Source organism: Microcebus murinus, chromosome 14 (assembly GCF_040939455.1).
Source record: "Microcebus murinus isolate Inina chromosome 14, M.murinus_Inina_mat1.0, whole genome shotgun sequence".
NCBI classification, from domain to species: domain Eukaryota; kingdom Metazoa; phylum Chordata; class Mammalia; order Primates; family Cheirogaleidae; genus Microcebus; species Microcebus murinus.
Window position 1 is genome coordinate 20,394,480 of NC_134117.1, and position 17,181 is coordinate 20,411,660.

General features: G+C 39.5%; 1 protein-coding gene across 4 annotated transcripts in view; it reads left to right on the forward strand.

Annotated features, from left to right (window-relative positions):
- SORCS1 (sortilin related VPS10 domain containing receptor 1) overlaps positions 1–17,181 on the forward strand; it is a 500,078-nt gene that overhangs the window by 182,395 nt on the left and 300,502 nt on the right. The gene's annotated exons all lie outside the window — the stretch shown is intronic.

Below are 17,181 nucleotides of genomic sequence, written 5' to 3' on the forward strand. Positions count from 1 at the left end.
TATCTGCTACTGCTTTCTCTCACCCCCTTTTTCCTGGTCTGCAGGTTCTTGGTCATGTGGACTCCTTGCTTCCTCTGTTCCTTGTCTGTTTCCCTTAGTGGTGGGTGGGTTGGGTTTTATCTCCAGGCAGGCCAGAGCCTGACCTTCTTTATAGACACCTTCTTTTGGTCAGATTTTCTTGCTAAACTGTTTGATGGGTTGTGTTTATGCATTGAGGTTCCCACAGTTCTCACTGACCTGTGAGATTATTGGAGCAGAAGCGAGAGTGGAGGTCTGTTTGCAGAAGGGGTCAACACAACCTCTTGAGTCTGCAGCCCCCAGGCTTGGTACTCAGCGTAACCCTCTTTTTGGCAGCCTCCCTCCAGTCGGTGGTCCTGGTCTCTTTAGCAGCTCATGGCTCATATGCACATCCTTCTCTCTGGGATTTATGCTGTACCGCCTCACACCTATGGAGTGTACAGTAAAGACTTTTTCAAATGAAGGGGTAGAAGTTCTTAAGAGGCAGACTAACTCCTTGAATACCAGAACAAATGCACATTTGGGCTGCCAGGGTCAGAAACCACAGATGGGAGACTCCTCAGAAACCTAATATATTCTGTTCTTTCTCTCTATGTCTAAAACTCTGCTTTGTTGCTCTTACTCTTGATTGGCCCTTCTCACCAGCCTGGATCAGGTGCCCTTACCTGAACTACTCTCCGAAGCCCTGGAGGTCACTGCCTCTGATCAGCTAGGTCTGGATTGGGTTATAATTCCTGAGCCAGGGATAGGATGGAGACAACCCCAGGGATAATTCAGTGATGTAACTGAAAGTGTGGAAAGTTTGGTAGGAGCCTTAATAAAAATGCAATTCTTTAATGTATTAAGGGGCTGGCACCTACAGTATTGTTTAAATTCTGTCACTTTTCATCAGAATCTCAGTGACTCTGAGTGAGTTTATGCTTCCCTGATAGATTTCTCTAATATATGTACATATATAAGAGTAAAGGCCAGTTTTCTTTCTGCAGTGCATCAGTCTCATATAATGTAGTCTGCATATTAGAAAATTAAAAGATGTACACTTTTGTCTCTGTGGGACAGAGGCTTTTAGCATCCATAACTCTACCTGTACAGTGGGGAGAGATTCTGGGGGCACCTGAGGAGCAGGTTGTGCTACTGCTGAAGCTCAGGCTCTGATGGGGCATTGTTACCGATGCCCCAGCCCAGGAAGAATGTTCTTTCCAATCTTAGGGAAGGGGATTAATGAAATAAAAAAAGCATCATATTTCATTAGTATCAAGCCTCCCCTCTGATGGAGCAATCTTCTTGGGCTGACGTTTGGGAAAGTATGGCAAGAATGGCCTGCTGGGTTTTCAATCTTAGGGTCAATTTCTCTGGAGGATATACACAGTCATGCACAGCATAATGATATTTCAGTCAACAGTGGACCACATATATGATGCTGGTCCCATAAGATTCTAATACCTTAGTTTTACTGTACCTTTTCTATGCTTAGGTATGTTTAGATACACAAATACTTGTCATTGTGTTATAATTGCCTGTGATATTCAGTACAGTAACGTGCTGTACAGGTTTGTAGCCTAGGATAGGCTATACCACATAGCCTAGGTGTGTAGTAGGCTATACCATCCAGGTTTGTGTTCATACACTCTATAATGTTTGCACAACAATGATATTACCTCACAGTGCATTTCTCAGAACATATCTGTCTATTTGTGTCATTAAGCAACACATGATCATGTATATATATATATAGTCAATCTTTTGTATCTATGGGTTCTACATCCTCAAATTCAACAAATCACAGATTGAAAATATTTAAGGGGAAAACAATAAAAAATAGCAATATAACAATAAAAAGTTGTAGAAGAAAAAGTACAGCATAACAACTATTTACATAGCATTTACATTGGATTAGGTTATAAGTAACTTAGAGATGATTTAAAGTATATGGGAGGATGTGCACAAGTTATATGCAAACACTTTATTTTATATTTTATATTAGAGACTTGATCATCTGTAGATTTTGGTATCCATGGGGGATCCTGGAACCAATCCCAACATATCCTGAGAGACAACTACATAGAAATAGATAGATAGATAGATATAGACACATACACATATACATATGCACATGTGTTATACCCACAGATATGTAATTTTATACTTTTCTAAAATACCTACAACAGCCATTTGCCATATATGTCATGTATTGGAAATGACTACTGTGGGTACACTATACTGTTAGAAACTGGTCATCTTAGTACTTTCATAGAAAGAGCACATACCTTACTGAAAATGTCATTTAGAAAAGAAAAGAGAGAATGAGGAGGAAAACTTTTATGAATCTTCCCAGTCCTTTGTAATGACTGGCATTTTCAAGCACCTCATGGTGCAGAATTTCCGTGGACAGGCCCGCATGGGTGCAGGACAGGGATGGATCGGGAAGTGAGAGCCTCATGGTCCCAAATCATCTAGGCCAGCCCTGCCTGAGGGAAACTAGATGGCCAAGCTGGGACTCACTTTCTCCTGCACAAACTTGTACTCTTTACTCAGAAAACCTGCCTATACCAAAACTTGGGGGCTACAACCCTGGCCAGGTCCTGGACCTCCCCATGGTACCCATGGTACTGAGCACAGGCCTTAGCAGATGGATAATGCTCATTGAGTCTTTGTGAACAGAGCAGTGAACATCATTTTATCTCTGCTACTTGGTTATCCACAGATGATTTTCTTTCCCATTCATTTATTCAACAAAGATGTATTGATTAACTCCTTTGTGCCTTAGATTGTTCTGGTCTAGGGAGGGAAAGGTGGGTGTGTGCATAGATCAAGAGCAGATAGACTCTGTCCTCCAGGTGTTCTTCTCTAGAGGGGGACAAAATTCTGGGGGCAGTTAAGGTAAGAGAGAAATGAACTTGTATGTAACCTGCCCTATATAATTGCATCAAATAATGTACTTAAGCAGTCACCCAGATGTGCCAGATGCCAGAAGATAGCTCTAATGTAAATAGACAAACTGACATACAACCATGAGTGTTTTAATAAAGATATGTGTTGTTTCTTTACTTTGCTCATGTGTCTATTTTCTCTTCTCAACTCAACTTTAATTTTTTAAACCTAGTACCTTGCTGGTTTAATGATAATGAGGATAATGGTAATAGTGACATAATAAAAACTTATATTGAACATTCACCATATGTCCAGCATAATGCTAAGTGCTATATATGCATTTTTGCTTCCTTTTAATTAATTTTTACAGTGTGCCCAAGGTCACACAATGACTGACTAGTAGCCCACAGACTTATAGACATGTTAGTAAACTCCATGCATTTGTTACTTACCTGTCTTTCAGAGTTCTGTCTCTTGGCGGATCTTTATATACCTAAGTAAATAAATAAACAGAATGTTGTAAATATAATTATATATAATATTATGACTATATATATACATATATATACATATATATATATATATATATATATATATATATATATATATATATAGTTTTCTAAGCACTATAACATTCTGAGCAGCATTTACTGTACTCTGAAAAAAATACTGGGCAACAGAGAAATGGCTTATCACCCAACAGATAGATACATTTACTTTTCAATTAAACCCTTATTGTTTACAAGTTTTACCAGCTGGATAGTCAAATGCAGGCAAGTGGCACCCTTGGGGTATTAAAGTGGGGCCAGGCCTAGAGACAGTTGACCTTGCAGTGATGTCCTAGGGCTTTAACCCTCCCAGGATCAACAAGCCAGGGATGACAAGGTGAGATGCCGCTGTACCAAATTAATGAGCTTTCTCTCCCAGTTGGTCTTGTCATTGATTACAACTTAATCTTGGAGCATGTTGTTGATTTTGTTTTGTTTTGTGTTGTTGTTCACTCAGGGAGCCAGAGGGGGAGGAAAGAGGGATGATCTGAATCAGAGCAATTAACTGTACCTTAGAATCGTCTCTACCTTATAGTGGATTAAGCTTGGAGATTTGTAGAGCATGGTAGTTTTACCATATTGAAGCAAGATAAGCTTAAAGGTTGAGATAAATAAAATGTCAAAATCTGGATACAGTATCTCTGAGAAGAGGGTTGTATTTTTTCCCTCTTGCACTATGTAATCAGCACTCTGTCTAGAGAGGCTTAGCTGGTGAGAAAGCCCTAGGCAGTTCTGCAAGGAGCAGAGAGAACACTGTCTTAAAGGGGCACCCAGCGTGCAGTGCCCTCTCTCAGATGTTGGCCGACTTCTCAAATTCAGTGTCCCATTCTCAGATCCCTATGAGACACAGCAAGCTTTTGACTAGATCTCCAAAATTGTGTACTTTTCAAATAGCAAAACCTGCTTTGGGTGGGGGCGGGGGGGGGGGCACAAAGAAACAAATGGTTAAAGAAGAGAATGTTTTAGGCTTTTTATGTGATTCTGAATTTGTAGCCTGCTCTGTTTCTCATTTTCCCAGGGCATGCTTTGTTTTTTCTTGAATGTTACACATAGTGATTATCAAGAGAAGTTCCCCAGTAGTGTTTGTGAAGACATGGCCATGGAGGGCTTTGAGGCAGATGCTGTGTGCGGCTGGCTGCAGCATGTGCTTCCTGGAGAGCTCCTTGGGTCCAGACTCAGGGAAACTGACCCACAGGCTGCGAGCCCACTGCCAGCCCCATGGGTGATTCCCATGAGCTGGAAGCCTCCTTTCTCGTCCCAATCCCCATCCAGGAGAAGAGCAATGGGTAACTTGGGTCAGATTGTTAGTCTGTGCTTTGAAACAAACATGTTTTGCTACAAAATCCAGTTTTCATTCAGCTATAAACACAAGGCTCTATGTACACCCTAAAAAATAAAAAAGAATATAGCCAGAGTATAATTTCCCTGCAAGAGAACTTTTCACATCATGCAAATCCGATGATGCTATTCATACCTGTGCTTACAAAATGTTCAGTATCTTCCCAGTGGCTCACAAGAGATAGCCAAACTTCCAAGCAGGATCAGGAGGTATTTGGATTGTGGCCCTGTGGATTCCAGATTCTGGATTCTTTTGAGTTTTATAACTCCCATTCTCATTCATGCTGGTGTCACATGAACCTTCTTGTGTTTCCTGACTTATGTAAATATTATGTATTTATTTTATTAAATCTTATTATTTTTTTTAAATCACAGAAGTAATGTATATCATTTAATGAAAGTTGATCAATTAAAATGCAGAGACAAATAAAAAAAATGTTGATAGTTTCTTACTTCCCACACAGATCCAGCTTTCCTGACATTTGTGATGTTAAAAGTTATGGGTGATTCTGTTTATATCTTTATGACCCAACTAAAAATGCCAACAGATCTATACATATGTTACGACCACTTTTTCATTTGTTTGTTTAAGAAAATAGAAGTATACTGTTCACTGGACTCTGACAACCTGCTTTATTTAACTTAACAATGACTCATGGATGTCTGTCTACATGAATGCATTAAAAAATGAGTCTAGTTTATAAGCATTCCATAGTATGGATGTTGTAGAGTATATTGAATTAAACAACTACATGCTTAATTAACTTACGTAGTGCTTCTTGGGTCCCAAGAAGTGTTCTCAGTGCTTATATCCTCATGACAGTCCCATGAAATAGACACTGTTAATATCTCCAGTTCTCAGAGAGGCAAGTATGACTTAGAAAAAATTAAGTAATGTGCTCAATTGTCCTGTACCTAGTCAAGTAGCAGAGTTGGCTCCCAAGTCTACACTCTTAACACCTGTGCTATGTTGCTGTCCATTACCTTTCTGGTAGATCTTTAGTTCATTTCTCAATATTGACTGTTTCATACAGTGCTTCAATAAACATATCAACATGTCCTTTCACTTTGGTAATTTTATCTCTGTAAAGTAGGGTAGAATCTTAAAGACGATATTGCTATGTCAATATGTGCATTAGAAATATATGCATTTATAAAGTAAATAAATGCCTGAGATTACTTTCCAAGATGGTTGGAACAATTCGTACACCCAAAAATAATAATAGATTACAAATTTCCCCAGGCTTTCACCTGGACTGGGTATTTTCAATACTTATTTATTTTGGGTGAAAATGACATCTTGATCTCAGTGTGTTTTAATGGGTATTTCCCTGGCCACTAGTGATATTGGGCATCTTTTCATATGGTATTTGTCTATGGCACTGTGGTCCTGTCTTCCTCCCTTACCCCCCAGGTAAACATAATTGCTTCTTACTCATTAATCCTCTAGCATGCCATGTGTCTTTGTCTTATAATGGATATCACATATGTATTTGTTTCACAAATATTTAACAGACCCCTACTGTATAGCAGACACTGTGCTAGCTAGTCAGTGTAAACAAACATATGAGTAAGAAATTGTTCCTTCCCTGCAGAAATTCAAAATCTAGTGAAGGGCAGACACTCAGTGGATAATTATAGAAGGATGATAAATGCAGTGTAAAAGGTATGCACAAATTATTGGGATGTTTGTCTGTTTCCATACTAGCCTGGAAATGCAAAGACTGTGACCATGTCTGAGTTATTTTTGTTTGCTCCACACCCAAAATAGAACCTGACTTATATTAAGTATCTTCATTTTTTTTTTGTCTGAAGTAGTGTATTAAGAAATGGTTTAGGGTTGCTGAAATCTGGGTCTATGCATGTCTTATACTTGTTTACATTCTAAGTTTTTAACCTAATGCCTTATGTGTAGAAATACAGTTTTGCATAATGCGTTGCATGAGCTAGTGGAATTCCATCACATTGCACTCATAAAGGAAGAATACAACCAGTGCCAAGTGTGAAAAGCCCAGAGATTGAAGTCAGGAACCTGTTCAGTCCATAGAGCCCTAGGAATGCTTGTCAGCCCCCTTAATTTTAACAAAATCCTATTGCATACCACACAAAAGCTGCTTCTACAGGGTTCTAGATGCATTCTGCACAAAGATGCTACAGACCTTCCTGAGACCTGTAAGACCTGTGTCCCTGTACTCCTTTTTTGCCTGGGTGATTGGCACCCTGCTAAGCCACCCCTTCTCCTTTTAGCAAGTAATACTAAACACAGAAAAGCAAATACTGTCCTGATGTTCAAATAAATTTATCAATGTGAGCCAAGAAAGCAAGTGTAGAAAATTTTCTTAGAGAAAGCAAAGCAACTGGTATTCTGATTCCAAATCTGGTTATAGATTCAGGAAGTAATTAGAATGTTAATTCCCGTTTTGCTGAATTGCTTTTGAACATCATACAGAGAAATCTTACAGCCAAGAAGTCACTTGAGATATAAATCACTATCATCCAGTTCTTTCCACATGCTCATAGTTCCTCAGAGGCCATTCCTACTTATTCAATGTTTTGTTTTATCCTTTTATGTCAAAATTTAAGCTTGTTAATAACTAATCAAACAATGGGGATTAAATGCTCTTTAAGTGCAGAGTTCTGTACTGGGTATAGAGAAAGTCAGAAGATCTCCAGACACAATTTCATACCCTTTAGGAACATACAGTCTCATTATGCATTCAGCATGACTTGATCCTCCTCAGTTTTGAGGTCTTAGCCTGAATACCAACTTCTTTTTAAAAGGACATTTATAGCCAGGTCAGGTGGCTCATGCCTATAATCCTAGCACTTTGGGAGGCCAAGGCAGGAGGATTGCTTGAAATTAGCCAGACATGGTGGTGCATACCTGTAGTCCCAGCTACTCAGGAAGCTGAGGAAGGAGGATCACTTGAGCCCAGGAGTTTGAGGCTGCAGTGAGCTATGATGAGGTCAATGCACTACAACCTGGGTGACAGGGCAAGACTCTGTCTCAAAATAAGTAAGTAAATAAATCAAATTAATTAAAAAAATTAAAAAATATATATTTACACTATTAAAACTGGGCTTTGCCTCTTTCTATCATAGTTCTTTGTTTCTTTTATTCACTGCACATGTCATGATCTGTAATGATTTTATTTATTACTTGTCTATTGTCCGACGCCACCACTCAAATATCAGCTCCCTCCCGGCAGAGACCTTGTCTCTCTTATCTTTTCAGTGCCCAGAAAAATGCCTGGCACACAGGCATTCAAATGAGATTTGGCAAATTCACTGAATGTATAAATAAATACATACCCAGACTCAGGCGAAATGGTGTAAATCCGTATATGAATGAATCTGATTCTTACCCTTAAGTAATTCACAGTCTGGTGAGGAGAACAGATAAACAAATACAAGATTATATCAGTGTGTCACATGCCATAATAAAAATGCCACAGGTGTTCTGGGATAGGGAAGGGAAAGCTCCCTGGCGGAGGGGAGACTTGAGATGAATTTCGAATAAGGAGTGGAATTAGACTAACAAAGGAGGTTAATTATTTATTTATTGAGTGCATATTGTATTCCGGGCACTTCAGGATCTGTTAGCATGGCATATTGAGGAAATTGAACTAGATTACAATATGGTCTGTGTGTGGAATGGACCAGTTCAAATTCTTCTGTGCTAAGTGTTCAAACATTTATCCTAGAGGAAGTAATGTATTTTTTAAAAGTCTAGGGCAAGGGGAAAAAAGTTGATGAAATATGAATTTCAGTGAAAAAAAAAATGTCTTGGTGTTATGTAGAGGATTCCCTTGGAAAAGAACAAAACTGGTGACCATGGCCACAGGTGTCAGTGAAGTGTAAGAAGTAAGAGATGAAAGGGGCTGACCTTTTCAGGACGTGGGGAAATAGAGTATGGAATGCAGGGGCATGATTTCAATAGATCTTATAATGTAAACATGGGCAGGACAGGTTGGATGAGTGAGAAGGTGAAAGAGAGACGTGTCTACAATGACTTTCCCAGTTTTATCTTGCATAGTCCAGTGGGCAATGAGGATATTTGCTAAGGGAAGAAAAGCAGGGAGAGGAGAAGTTAGGGATAGGAGATAGGGGTGAGATGAAAAGACTGTGAGTTTATTTTTTAGTATGTTGAGGTTGTGCTATATTTAGACAAAATTCAAATGGGAGTTTTCAGTGAATTATTGTACATATGGCCTTGGAGTCCAGGCAGAAGGACCGATTGGAAGACAGACATTTGGAAGGCATCATCACAAGCAGTAGAAGCTGTGTTACTCGGAGCCTAGAGGGAGTGTGTAGATGAAAAGTGAGAGCACAGAGGAGACCCCCAAGTCCCTACACAAACAAGGAAGTCTGAGAGGAGTTGGAGAAATCGCCACTTGAAAGATGGAAGAAAAACTGGGCAGGCACAGAGACAAATGAGAAGAACATAAAATGTCACGGAATAGTCAAGTAAGAAAAATATTTGTGAGGTGGCCACCAAATTTGTCAATGCAGAAGACATTGGCTCATTGGAGATGCTGGGGGGAAAGTTGGGGCACAGTGGGATGGGGATGCATGTACTTCTGCTCTGCTGAGGCCCACTGAGGACCTGCCATATATCTAGTAAATGGGCAGCCAGGGAATGGAGAAAGCATTGTGACGACTCTTCGGAGGAAGGAGCTGTGAATGGAAGTACAAGTAAGAGGCAAGATTTTGTATCAAGAAGGTCATAGACTAAAGGAATCTTTTCATTTTTTTAAGGAAAGGCAAACCGGACCATGTTTATATTTTGGGGGGAGAAATCAGTGGAAAGAAATTGACGATGTAGGAAAATTTAGGAGAGGATAGAACTGATAGGGAATCAGTGATTGAGAGGGTATGGAATCAGCACTCAGATGGTGACATATCCAGCCAGGGTAGATCAGGGAGGGGTGAGGGGTGGACAGGGCAGGGCATCTCTTCTTTTCCAACAGGAAGATCAGGGTAGGGGCACCCGTAAGTCAGCTTTCTTGAGAGATGGGCAGTTGAGGGATATCCAGCCATTTGGGTGTATGTTGAGTGGGAGATGGGCTTGAGACTGGACTTGACAATTTGAAAGAGCCACTGAAGAGGTGTGGAGAGGGAGTGCTCAGGGACAGGCATGCATGGCACTGGGTATTGCTCAAATCCCAGCTGAGGTTGCACAGGGGTGCAGCATGGCTGTGCTTTTGTTCCAGGGAGCCTTGTGTGATACACAAGAAGGCAGTTCATTATGTAGTTCTAGGAGATGTCAAGGAAGGACAAGAGTGCAGGGGGTGGGCTGGAGGGGGTTTGAGTGATAGATAAGGGGGTTGTAACTAAATAGAGAAGGAAGGAAGTGAAGCCAGGGGTGGGAGGAGGACAGGCAGTGAAACAGCAGGACCCAGATGCAAGCATATTTAAGAGCCTAAGGAACACTTAAGAAATGATATCCAGAGCAGTGTGACTTTTTATAATGTAAAACTTAGAATGTATCCTGCCTCCAGGGGACTCTGTGAATGGGTACTGGTCAGAGCAGGTGGAGTTAATCAGAAAAAGCTTTTATTAAAGCTGCCGTTAAGAAATCCACTAGGCTCTGCAGGAGAAAGAACTGCTGTTTTTCTGCATGCATGTGGAACAGCTAAGTCTACTTATCAGTTCCCCTCACATTTCTGAGATATCAGTGAGTTCCGAGTCACCTCCACATATTTGCAGAACACTGAGCAGCCTTCTCTGTTCTGGCTATGAGAGATTTTCTACAGGCAGCTCTTTACTCCAAGATCTAAGACTTGGGTATTAACTATGACTGGTAGTCACCTGTCATTGTGGTACTCAATGAGCAGCTGACTCAGATGTCATGCTGAAATAATATTGAATTCCTTTCTGGTCACCACCCCCCCCCCCTTGCTCTAGAGCCCACTCCAGAAATTTGCTCCTTTTATACTAAAAACTCTTATTTTTTTAGAGTTTAATTTTCTGGAGTCTCATCTGACCTTGCTTTTGGGTTCTCCTGTGCCTCTCCTACGGGGTGCCATGTTCCTTGATGTCAATCACTCCACTTAATAAAGTTCTCAAGAAAGGATGAGTATGAAATGTTCCAGCCATGGTGAACTACTTGTAGATTCTGCCAAAGCAACGTGTGCTCTTGTAAGGCCATTCCGTGTAACGGGTCAGCACTTGAGGTCTGGCCTTGGACTGTCTGGGCATGAATCCAGGCTCTGTCCACTTACTAGCTCTGAGACTGTGGGCAGACATTTTAATCTCTCTGCTTCATTTCCTCATCAGAAAAAGTATACTTATGTCATAGGATCACAGTGACACTTAAGCATGTATCATCTACTAATACAATAAATAATGCAACACCAGCAGACACACACACACTTTGGATCTTTGTACATCTGTGGTCTTTGCTTGACATGCCTATCCCTTTCTATTTAACTTGCCTAATAAATAACAATGATGGCCATTTATGCTGACTATTTACTAAGTGCCAGGCACTGCTTTAAGTGCTTTATAGGTATTAACTAAGCTAATTCTCAGATAACTCTATGAGGTTGGTATTATCATTATGCCCTTTTCATAGATGAGGAAACTGAGGCACAGGGAAGTAACCTTCACAGGGTCATAAAGGTACTAACAATTAGAGAAGCAACCTGAACCCAGTTCTGCTCCAGAGCTCAAGTTTTGAACCCCACAGGGACCTCCTCTTGTGGGATCCTTCCCTAACCACCCCTTTCCACACAGAGGATGAATTACTGCTTGTGTGTGAACTGTGTTACATATTTTTCTTTATGAACAAATTACTTTAAATCACAAACACTTTCTGTACATTTATTACCTTTCCTGGGAATATTTTGAAGGTTGCATGTTATCTTGTCACTCCACAGGGACAGTTCTTGGCCCATAGTAGGTGTTCAGTAACATGAAGTGCTAGGATGCATTTATTGGGAAAATATTTTTTTTTTTTAAATTGTCTGTGTCATCTGTGGATTTAATTAATTGATATAAAGCTTGTCCCGTACTATATATCACGGGTAATCAAAGGTTAACAGAAGGTAGTTTACCAAAATGTCAGGTTGTTCTCTAGTTTATTGTCATTGCACATGAAGAAGGTGACAAATATTAATTTAATTTCAGCATGTATACAGCGTGACACTATTTTCTGCACATCTAATGATGCTTCCATGAGTGCCGGAAGCTATTTTAACATAATGGTAAAGTGGAGGTAAATTTCTTCTTATTCGTCTTTCTTTTCCTTCTGTTAGCATTATTAGAGAATTGTTCAAATACAAAAGTAACGCTGGGCCCATTGAATTTGTAATCCCACGAACTGCACTTTGTGCTGTACTAGCACTTGACAATTAACTTTAAGAAGGGGTATACAGGACACCATTATATATGTGGCAGTGAGGCTGGTATCCAGGGATCAGAGGCATTGCCCTGTGTATCATAGGACAAGGGAGATGAAAGCAGCATTACTGGAGAACTTTAGAAAAACCTTGTTCTTATTTCAGGTGAAGTTTCCGAAATATAGTACTGTTCATCCATAAATCAAGCTGGGGCGCTTTCAGCTCCGTTTTCCTCTTTCCAAAGTGAAATGGTGTGCTGAAGAGTTATTCCTCAGCACGGCTTTATTTCTTTCTCCTGCTGGGATGTATTAGCAAGGTCATCACCTTTGGTTTATTGGCTTCAAACAATCTGTGATTGCAGAGGATTATGACTTCTTAGCTTGCAGAAGCAGGAGATGCAATCAATTCATGAAAGGCACAGGACTGTTTTTTTTTTTTTTTCCTTTTAAAAATGTATATTTATTTCTGCCAGCATTTCTGGGGACAAAGACTTAAAAAAGAATCTTGAAAAGAGTTTATCTTTGGATATCCTGCTTCATTACCCCTTTCAAATGAGAACATTGAGTCAGGCCAATGTGAACTTAGCTTTAACTCTTTATGTTTGAAAGAAATAAGATGATTCCACAAAGGTCTGTCTTTCCTATGCCCAGCCCTAAACTAAATTAATTGGGAAATTTATACTTATTGTAGTTTGCCAAATGTATACCCTTTGAAATAATTGGGGACTTGGATTAGACATGCCTGCAGATTAATGAATATGCTCTCTTTGGTAGGGCCAGGAAAATGTTGTCTGAAAACCTTTCAAATGTGATTAGTATTTACTGTGAGGTCAGTTTTCTCACATGTTTTGCCATCATTTCCCAATTTCCTGGATCATTCTTCCTCAGTTTTTTTTATTGCTCTTCTCCCGATTTGGAACTGATCACTTCTGACTCCAAAGGAAAGTCAGAATTTAAACTATCTTCTTCCTTCTTCATTATGTGGGACATTTCCTCTTCAGGGTTGCAAAAAGCAGTCCCAATAATCTGTCTCTTCAAAACTTAACAAATTAGTGTTACAGCACTGAGACAATACATTTGCCAGGCAGTAGTGGGTCCTGGCCTATAGAAACCTTGGCAGTAAGAGTTTTGCTGACATCAAGTGCCTCTGGTTACCGCTGTACTCTTAATAGAGGTCTGACCTCTCGAGTTCTCCTTTTTGGCAGCACTCCAGAGGTCAGAAGTTGATGCTCTGATCCTGAGATGACACATGAATCTGTGGCCTCTGCTTAGAACCACCACTTTTTTTGTGTAGTTTTTGTTTGGGGCAGTTTTACAGAATCTGCAGGACTGAGAGGCTCTTACTCAAAATGGTCCCTGCTTAGTTATTCTCTGGGCAGTCTAAGCACATGATACAACTACTCCTCCAGTCACTAGGAAGCATGTGGGAATGGGGAAGGGCCAGTGACATTGGCTACTGTCTGGAGTCCAGGCAGCAGGAAAACCTGAGATGGCTGCTTCCTTGGTAGTACTTGATTAGCTTAGCTTTACTACTAAATAGCTATAACATGGTGGCCTGAGATTCATCAATTCACCACTTCTGCTTTTGGGGAATAATTCATCTATGTTCCCCATTTTCTCCTAACATAAAACTCTGCAGGATGTCTTCAGACTGAAAATTAGATCCATTGTAGTAGGACAAAGATCAAGGTGCAGGTGCCCAGCTAGTTTATAATGACAAGCGTCAAGTTGATGGGTTGGGCATCTGAAATAGGTCTTGTAGACTAGAGCAGATTGAGTTTGTGAATTTCGGTTCCTATTCCCTGTACTTCCTGGGCCTGCTTTCTTCATTAATTTGACACTCCCTGCTACCTCCTGTTCTCTACACCCACTGAAAATAATGATGCCCTTCCTTTCCTTATAGATTCTGTGTCCTTATGGAGAAGATAGAGTTGAGGTAGTTAATCTGTCTAAGCTTTGGTTATTGTTGCCCGCTCTGGGTCTTGTTTATCCTCATCTGGTAAATGGGGCCATTAATACTTTAGTATTTCAGATAGGAAAGACCAACATATGCTAATTTAAGATTAGATTGAATTGGTTGCATTTAAACAGTACATAAATGTATCAGAGACAGAGTGGTCACAAAGAAATCCTAGAGATTTTATCTTTGAAAAATAGTTTCCTACCATATCTGAGAAGTCTACTATTTTGGTTTTCATGATGCTCTTAGAGTTGTCTTGCCTTATATTCAAGAACAATCGTCGCAGTTGATGCTTCCTCTTAAGCGAATGAAGATACAACTTTCCATTGGGGCTAATGCCCAACTTCTTATCATCAATACTATATATGATCTATGGAGGAAATCAGAGTCCAGGAAATCCCTGAACAGTAGTAGCTCTGCTTCAGCTTCCTATTATTCATGAAAACCCATTCCCTCACAAATATAGCTATTATAGATATATTGTGCCAAAGAACATATTTGAAGCTTCAGATGAATAGTGGGATTTCATTAAATGTGAGTGTTCTCCATTAATAGAATGTTCCATACATTTTTATTTCCTTGATGGTGTCAATCTACTTAAGGATGCACTGGGGTTGAGAGAAAGCCTGCTCTGAAATTATCTAACCAAACCTAAGCTCCTGTGTTGGACTTGAGAGGTTCTTCACTACATTGCATGTCAGTTTTGTGCTGTTTACTGGACATAGGATTCTGGGGAAGGGAGTTTGCAACCATCCTGTTGTTTGCCTTAGGAGATTTTGCAACTGAGTGCCTATGAGTTACCCAAGTAGGAAATAGAAAGAAAAAAGCTCCATGAAGGGTTGTGTCTGAAAGGCTAAACACAACCCATGGCTTGAGGACGAGTCAAAAATTAGAGAAGAAGAGGAGTGAGATTTTCAGCAATTAATCAGTATTTGATAATAATTAGCTTCCTGTTCCGTACTGCAAAGATTATTTTTGCAGATTTTCAAGAGGCAGTAAAGAATGGTTAACATTCAGATATGCTCTAATCAAATGGTAATGTAGTTTGTTTATTCAAGAAATTGAGTTTATAGGCTGCCAATTCTTAAATTTAATTCCTAAGTTTCAAAGTAGTTTCTAGAAATGTTAGAAATTCTAAATAAAAATTGAAATAGCTTCACCTACTTGAATTTTACTCAAACTTTTGCAAATAGAATCAAAACGGTAAATCTGTTGGAGAGATTATTACTTTGATGAGTCCTGTGAAAAGTAAATAGTATGTTCTATGTATGTTAAGCGTACATATGAGCATGCCCTGTGTTCTCATCTTAGCACTGCATTAATTACATGATCTTGGGTAAATGGTTATATTTCATAGAATCGTGGGCTCCTCATTTATAAGAAGAAAAATTTGTACTAGATGGACTCTGATTTTCAACCTAGCTCTAACATTCCATATTTCTAATAACTGTTGCTGCACATATTTACCTGTTTTACAGCAGATGTCTTCATTATTTTGGAATGCTAATGATAAAACACTGGTACCTCTATTTCTTCTAGGATTTTTTCCCTTAAAAGTTTTCATTATAACTCACTAGTAGCTGATTAAAGGATTAAAGGTAGACAAAGACAGGTAAACTCATTATGATTTTGCAGGTAGGAAGCCTGGTATTTCATAGCCAGAAAATTAGAGAACCCATATTTAAAGTGAAAATGGTAGAGAGTATAGCCTTACTTTTCCCAAGTTACCTTTGAACCTTGATTTCCATAACATATATTGGGGATAATAGCAATTCCATCAATCCAGCTATAGCGAAGAGTAAATAAGATATTTTAAGAACTTGCCAGGTACTTTACAAGAGGTAGACATATAACTGAAACTCGGGTTTCCCAATGGTAATGGCAAAGAGGGAAAATTGCTAACTATTGTTTACTGAAAAGTGTGTTTCCTCATTGTAAAATGGGTATTCCAAAAATTCTGGTCTTAGTTAAAGTCACTATTAATATCTGGTAAGTTTATATTGTTCCACATGCTCTACAACTTTAAAGTGCTCTGTGGATGTTAGTTATCCTTAGCTGGGAGTTGGTACAGGGAAAACTTGACCTTTATACTTTCCTCCACCCTAGTGGGGAGCAATGGAAGTTGTCTATTCAAGTATCACTATAGTCTACTGAATACTGGACTCATTGAGAGTAAGTGTTTAGTGACCAACTTCTTTGCTTTGTAGCACCAGAGCAAAGAACGGTGCCTGTCACATAGTGGGTACTCAATAACTATCTCTTTAATGAATCAATAAATCATTGAATTTATTTTAGTTTCCATTCTTTTGATCATATGCCTGGCAACATGTATAAGTAACTATTATACATCCCATACTGAGTGGCTGTCAATCCTGGGTACATCGGAATCTCACAGGGAGCACTTTAAACTATTATATATGTGGCCCCACCCAACACTAATTGAATCAGAATCTCTGGGACTGAGCCCAGGACATGAGTAGTTTAAAAGCTACCCAGGTGATTTTAATATGTGAAAGACACAAAATCGATGAACTCTTGGCCCATTGTTTTCTTGGAGTTTGCTTGAATGATTAACACTAATGTTGCTGATTACTTACTTCTGGGCATCCAAGTTTCAGTGAACCTGTTCTCCCGTCTTGCCATTTGTCATGGATAAAATATTCTGCATTTACAAGAATGCAAATTTATTATCCACAGTATGGGTGTAACCTCTTTTGCATCTAGTTCTAGAACACAGTCGTGCTGTGCATGTAAATCATAAACTTAAATCCCTTTGTAGTGTGAAAGAAACATGTAAATTAGGATGGGGAAAATTAATGTTGACAAAGATCACTGAGACGCTGCAAAGGCCCAGGTCTCAGATTGGTTCCAGATTCACTATTGGTGATCATTCTATAACATTATGAAATGAGGAGGCAGTGCCTAGAAGGTGGTTTGAATTGGGCTCTAATCCCTACTTGCTTGTTTGGTTTGCAACTGTTCTGGCACAAACCTAAAAATGCCATTGCTGAGAAAGGAGTTCTCACCTTGAAGCGGTCTCTAATTCCAAAGAGGGCAGAGCAGGCAAGCTCATTTTGTGTGTTTTTCCAGGGTTTCCTCAGAGC